Here is a 7334-nt window from a genome sequence, read left to right on the forward strand (position 1 = left end):
AGTGGGAATGCAGTGCAGTGAGTTGACAGAGTGCACTGGAACCAGTGGGGATGCAGTGCAGTGAGTCCAGAGAGTGCACTGGCACCACTGGGGATGCAGTGCAGTGAGTCCAGAGAGTGCACTGGCACCAGTGGGGATGCAGTGCAGTGACTCCAGAGAGTGCACTGGCACCAGTGGGGATGCAGTGCAGTGAGTCCAGAGAGTGCACTGGCACTAGTGGGGATGCACTGCAGTGACTCCAGAGAGTGCACTGGCACCAGTGGGGATGCAAACAGTGAGTCCAGAGAGTGCACTGGCACCAGTGGGAATGCAGTGCAGTGAGTTGACAGAGTGCACTGGAACCAGTGGGGATGCAGTGCAGTGAGTCCAGAGAGTGCAGTGGCACCACTGGGGATGCAGTGCAGTGACTCCAGAGAGTGCACTGGCACCAGTGGGGATGCACTGCAGTGAGTCCAGAGAGTGCACTGGCAGCAATGGGGATGCAGTGCAGTGACTCCAGAGAGTGCACTGGCACCAGTGGGGATGCACTGCAGTGACTCCAGAGAGTGCATTGGCACCACTGGGGATGCAGTGCAGTGACTCCAGAGAGTGCACTGGCACCAGTGGTTATGCAGTGCAGTGACTCCAGAGAGTGCACTGGCAGCAGTGGGGATGCAGTGCAGTGAGTCCAGAGAGTGCACTGGCACCACTGGGGATGCAGTGCAGTGAGTCCAGAGAGTGCACTGGCACCACTGGGGATGCACTGCAGTGAGTCCAGAGAGTGCACTGGCACCACAGGGAATGCACTGCAGTGAGTACAGAGAATCCACTGGCACTACTGGGGATGCAGTGCAGTGAGTCCAGAGAGTGCACTGGCACCAGTGGGGATGCAGTGCAGTGAGTCCAGAGAGTGCACTGGCACCAGTGCGCATGCAGTGCAGTGAGTCCAGAGAGTGCACTGGCACCAGTGGGGATGCAGTGCAGTGAGTCCAGACAGTGCACTGGCACCACTGGGGATGCAGTGCAGTGAGTCCAGAGAGTTCACTGGCACCAGTGGGGATGCAGTGCAGTGAGTCCAGAGAGTGCACTGGCACCAGTGGGGATGCAGTGTAGTCAGTCCAGAGAGTGCACTGGCAACACTGGAGATGCAGTGCAGTGAGTCCAGTGAATGCACTGGCACCAGTGGGGATGCAAAGCAGTGACTCCAGAGAGTGCACTGGCACCACAGGGGATGCACTGCAGTGAGTCCAGAGAGTGCACTGTCACCACTGGGGATGCAGTGCAGTGACTCCAGAGAGTGCACTGGCACCACTAGGGATGCAGTGCAGTGAGTTCAGAAAGTGCACTGGCACTACTGGGGATGCAGTTCAGTGAGTCCAGAGAGTGCACTGGCACCACTGGGGATGCAGTGCAGTGAGTCCAGAGAGTGCACTGGTACCAGTGGGGATGCAGTGCAGTGAGTCCAGAGAGTGCACTGGCACCACTGCGGATCAGTGCAGTGACTCTAGAGAGTGAACTGGCACCAGTGGGGTTGGAGTGCAGTGACTCTAGAGAGTGCACTGGCACCAGTGGGCATGCAGTGCAGTGAGTCCTTATAGTGCACTGGCACCAGTGGGGATGCAGTGCAGTGAGTCCAGAGAGTGCACTGGCACCAGTGGGGATGCAGTGCAGTGAGTCCAGAGAGTGCACTGGCACCACCGGGGATTCAGTGCAGTGAGTCCAGAGAGTTCACTGGCACCACTAGGGATGTAGTGCAGTGACTCCAGAAAGTGCACTGGAACTACTGGGGATGCAGTGCAGTGACTCCAGAGAGTGCACTGGCACCAGTGGGGATGCAGTGCAGTAAGTCCAGAGAGTGCACTGGCACCACCGGGGATTCAGTGCAGTGAGTCCAGAGAGTTCACTGGCACCACTAGGGATGCAGTGCAGTGACTCCAGAGAGTGCACTGGCAGCAGTGGGGCTGCAGTGCAGTGAGTCCAGAGAGTGCATTGGCACCAGTGGGGATGCAAAGCAGTGACTCCAGAGAGTGCACTGGCACCAGTGGGGATGCAGTGCAGTGAGTCCAGAGAGTGCACTGGCACCACTGGGGATGCAGTGCAGTGACTCCAGAGAGTGCAATGGCACCAGTGGGGATGCAGTGCAGTGAGTCCTTATAGTGCACTGGCACCAGTGGGGATGCAGTGCAGTGACTCCAGAGAGTGCACTGGCACCAGTGGTGATGCACTGCAGTGAGTCCAGACAGTGCACTGGTAGCAGTCGGGATGCAGTGCAGTGACTCCAGAGAGTGCACAGGCACCAGTGGGGATGCAGTGCAGTGAGTCCAGAGAGTGCACTGGCACCACTGGGGATGCAGTGCAGTGACTCCAGAGAGTGCAATGGCACCAGTGGGGATGCAGTGCAGTGAGTCCTTATAGTGCACTGGCACCAGTGGGGATGCAGTGCAGTGACTCCAGAGAGTGCACTGGCACCAGTGGTGATGCACTGCAGTGAGTCCAGACAGTGCACTGGTAGCAGTCGGGATGCAGTGCAGTGACTCCAGAGAGTGCACAGGCACCAGTGGGGATGCAGTGCAGTGAGTCCAGAGAGTGCACTGGCACCACCGGGGATTCAGTGCAGTGAGTCCAGAGAGTTCACTGGCACCACTAGGGATGCAGTGCAGTGACTCCAGAGAGTGCACTGGCAGCAGTGGGGCTGCAGTGCAGTGAGTCCAGAGAGTGCATTGGCACCAGTGGGGATGCAAAGCAGTGACTCCAGAGAGTGCACTGGCACCAGTGGGGATGCAGTGCAGTGAGTCCAGAGAGTGCACTGGCACCACTGGGGATGCAGTGCAGTGACTCCAGAGAGTGCAATGGCACCAGTGGGGATGCAGTGCAGTGAGTCCTTATAGTGCACTGGCACCAGTGGGGATGCAGTGCAGTGACTCCAGAGAGTGCACTGGCACCAGTGGTGATGCACTGCAGTGAGTCCAGACAGTGCACTGGTACCAGTCGGGATGCAGTGCAGTGACTCCAGAGAGTGCACAGGCACCAGTGGGGATGCACTGCAGTGACTCCAGAGAGTGCATTGGCACCAGTGGGGATGCAGTGCAGTGACTCCAGAGAGTGCACTGGCACCACTGGGGATGCAGTGCAGTGAGTCCAGAGAGTGCACTGGCAGCAGTGGGGATGCAGTGCAGTGAGTCCAGAGAGTGCACTGTCACCACTGGGGATGCAGTGCAGTGAGTCCAGAGAGTGCACTGGCACCAGTGGGGATGCAGTGCAGTGAGTCCAGAGAGTTCACTGGCACCAGTGGGGATGCAGTGCAGTGACTCCAGAGAGTGCACTGGCACCAGTGGGTATGCAGTGCAGTGAGTCCAGAGAGTGCACTGGCACCAGTGGGGATGCAGTGCAGTGAGTCCAGAGAGTGCACTGGCACCAGTGGGGATGCAGTGCAGTGACTCCAGAGAGTGCACTGGCACCAGTGGGGATGCAGTTTAGTGAGTCCAGAGAGTGCACTGGCACCAGTGGGGATGCAGTGCAGTGAGTCCAGAGAGTGCACTGGCAATACTGGAGATGCAGTGTAGTGAGTCCAGAGAATGCACGGGCACCAGTGGGGTTGCAGTGCAGTGAGTCTAGAGAGTGCATTGGCAGCAGTGGGGATGCAGTGCAGTGAGTCCAGAGAGTGCACTGGCACCAGTGGGGATGCAGTGCAGTGAGTCCAGAGAGTGCACTGGCACCACTGGGGATGCAGTGCAGTGAGTCCAGAGAGTGGTAGCAGTGGGGATGCAGTGTAGTGACTCTAGAGAGTGCACTGGCACCAGTGGGGTTGGAGTGCAGTGACTCTAGAGAGTGCACTGGCACCACTGGGGACACAGTGCAGTGAGTCCAGAGAGTGCACTGGCACCAGTGGGGATGCAGTGCAGTGAGTGCAGAGAGTGCACTGGCACCAGTGGGGATGCAGTGCAGTGACTCCAGAGAGTGCACTGGCACCAGTGGGGATGCAGTGCAGTGAGTCCAGAGAGTGCACTGGCACCAGTGGAGATGCAGTTTAGTGAGTCCAGAGAGTGCAGTTGCACCAGTGGGGATGCAGTGCAGTGAGTCCAGAGAGTGCACTGGCACCACTGGGGATGCAGTGCAGTGAGTCCAGAGAGTGCACTGGCACCAGTGGGGATGCAGTGCAGTGAGTCCAGAGAGTGCACTGGCACCACTGGGGATGCAGTGCAGTGAGACCAGAGAGTGCACTGGCACCACTGGGGATGCAGTGCAGTGACTCCAGAGAGTTCACTGGCACCACTGGGGATGCAGTGCAGTGCAGTGAGTCCTTAGAGTGCACTGGCACCAGTGGGGATGCATTGCAGTGACTCCAGAGAGTGCAGTGGCACCACTGGGGATGCAGTGCAGTGAGTCCAGAGAGTGCACTGGCACCATTGGGGATGCAGTGCAGTGAGTCCAGAGAGTTCACTGGCACCACTAGGGATGCAGTGCAGTGACTCCAGAAAGTGCACTGGCACTACTGGGGATGCACTGCAGTGAGTCCAGAGAGTGCACTGGCACCAGTGGGGATGCAGTGCAGTGAGTCCAGAGAGTGCACTGGCACCAGTGGGGATGCAGTGCAGTGTCTCCAGAGAGTGTAGAGTGTACTGGCACCAGTGGGGATGCAGTGCAGTGAGTCCAGAGAGTGCACTGGCACCAGTGGGGCTGCAGTGCAGTGAGTCCAGAGAGTGCATTGGCACCAGTGGGGATGCAGTGCAGTGAGTCCAGAGAGTGCACTCGCCCCACTGGGGATGCAGTGCAGTGAGTCCAGAGAGTGCACTGGCACCACTGGGGATGCAGTGCAGTGACTCCAGAGAGTGCACTGGCACCAGTGGGGATGCACTGCAGTGAGTCCAGACCGTGCACTGGCACCAGTGGGGATGCAATGCAGTGACTCCAGAGAGTGCACTGGCACCAGTGGGGATGCACTGCAGTGACTCCAGAGAGTGCATTGGCACCAGTGGGGATGCAGTGCAGTGAGTCCAGAGAGTGCACTGGCACCACTGGGGATGCAGTGCAGTGAGTCCAGAGAGTGCACTGGCAGCAGTGGGGATGCAGTGCAGTGAGTCCAGAGAGTGCACTGGCACCAGTGGGGATGCAGTGCAGTGAGTTAAGAGAGTGCACTGGCACCAGTGGGGATGCAGTGCAGTGAGTCCAGAGAGTGCACTGGCACCACTGGGGATGCAGTGCAGTGAGTCCAGAGAGTGCACTGGCCCCACAGGGGATGCACTGCAGTGAGTACAGAGAGTCCACTGGCACTACTGGGGATGCAGTGCTGTGAGTCGAGAGAGTGCATTGGCACCACTGCGGATCAGTGCAGTGACTCTAGAGAGTGCACTGGCACCAGTGGGTATGCAGTGCAGTGAGTCCCTATAGTGCACTGGCACCAGTGGGGATGCAGTGCAGTGAGTCCAGAGAGTGCACTGGCACTACTGGGGATGCAGTGCAGTGACTCCAGAGAGTGCACTGGCACCACCGGTGATTCAGTGCAGTGAGTCCAGAGAGTACACTGGCACCACTGGGGATGCACTGCAGTGACTCCAGAGAGTGCACTGGCATCAGTGGGGATGCCGTGCAGTGAGTCCAGAGAGTGCACTGGCACCAGTGGGGATGCAGTGCAGTGAGTCCAGAGAGTGCACTGGCACCACTGCGGATCAGTGCAGTGACTCTAGAGAGTGCACTGGCACCAGTGGGGTTGGAGTGCAGTGACTCTAGAGAGTGCACTGTCACCAGTGGGGATGCAGTGTAGTGAGTCCAGAGAGTGCACTGGCACCACTAGGGAGGCAGTGCAGTGACTCCAGAAAGTGCACTGGCACTACTGGGGATGCAGTGCAGTGATTCCAGAGAGTGCACTGGCACCAGTGGGGATGCAGTGCAGTGAGTCCAGAGAGTGCACTGGCACCAGTGGGGATGCAGTGCAGTGTCTCCAGAGAGTGTACTGGCACCACTGGGGATGCAGTGCAGTGAGCCCAGAGAGTGCACTGGCACCACTGGGGATGCAGTGCAGTGAGTCCAGAGAGTGCACTGGCACCACTGGGGTTGCAGTGCAGTGAGTCCAGAGAGTGCACTGGCACCAGTGGGGATGCAGTGCAGTGAGTCCAGAGAGTGCACTGGCAGCAGTGGGGCTGCAGTGCAGTGAGTCCAGAGAGTGCATTGGCACCACTGGGGATGCAGTGCAGTGAGTCCAGAGAGTGCACTGGCCCCACTGGGGATGCAGTGCAGTGAGTCCAGAGAGTGCACTGGCACCACTGGGGATGCAGTGCAGTGACTCCAGAGAGTGCACTGGCACCACTGGGGATGCACTGCAGTGAGTCCAGACCGTGCACTGGCACCAGTGGGGATGCAGTGCAGTGACTCTAGAGAGTGCACTGGCACCAGTGGGGATGCACTGCAGTGACTCCAGAGAGTGCATTGGCACCAGTGGGGATGCAGTGCAGTGACTCCAGAGAGTGCACTGGCACCAGTGGGGATGCAGTGCAGTGAGTCCAGAGAGTGCACTGGCACCACGGGGGATGCAGTGCAGTGAGTCCAGAGAGTGCACTGGCACCAGTCGGGATGCAGTGCAGTGAGTCCAGAGAGTGCACTGGCACCACTGGGGATGCAGTGCAGTGAGTCCAGAGAGTGCACTGGCACCACTGGGGATGCAGTGCAGTGAGTCCAGAGAGTGCACTGGCCCCACAGGGGATGCACTGCAGTGAGTACAGAGAGTCCACTGGCACTACTGGGGATGCAGTGCTGTGAGTCGAGAGAGTGCACTGGCACCACTGCGGATCAGTGCAGTGACTCTAGAGAGTGCACTGGCACCAGTGGGGTTGGAGTGCAGTGACTCTAGAGAGTGCACTGACACCAGTGGGGATGCAGTGTAGTGAGTCCTGAGAGTGCACTGGGACCAGTGGGGATGCAGTGCAGTGAGTGCAGAGAGTGCACTGGCACCAGTGGGCATGCAGTGCAGTGAGTCCTTATAGTGCACTGGCACCAGTGGGGATGCAGTGCAGTGAGTCCAGAGAGTGCATTGGCACCAGTGGGGATGCAGTGCAGTGACTCCAGAGAGTGCACTGGCACCAGTGGGGATGCAGTGCAGTGAGTCCAGAGAGTGCACTGGCACCACTGGGGATGCAGTGTAGTGAGTCCAGAGAGTGCACTGGCACCAGTGGGGTTGCAGTGCAGTGAGTCCAGAGAGTGCACTGGCACCAGTGGGTATGCAGTGCAGTGAGTGCAGAGAGTGCACTGGCACCAGTGGGGATGCAGTGCAGTCAGTCAAGAGAGTGCAATGGCACCAGTGGGGATGCAAAGCAGTGAGTCCAGAGAGTGCACTGGCACCACTGCGGATGCAGTGCAGTGAG

Source organism: Anser brachyrhynchus (assembly GCF_964034855.1).
Source record: "Anser brachyrhynchus genome assembly, contig: SCAFFOLD_50, whole genome shotgun sequence".
Lineage (NCBI taxonomy): Eukaryota > Metazoa > Chordata > Aves > Anseriformes > Anatidae > Anser > Anser brachyrhynchus.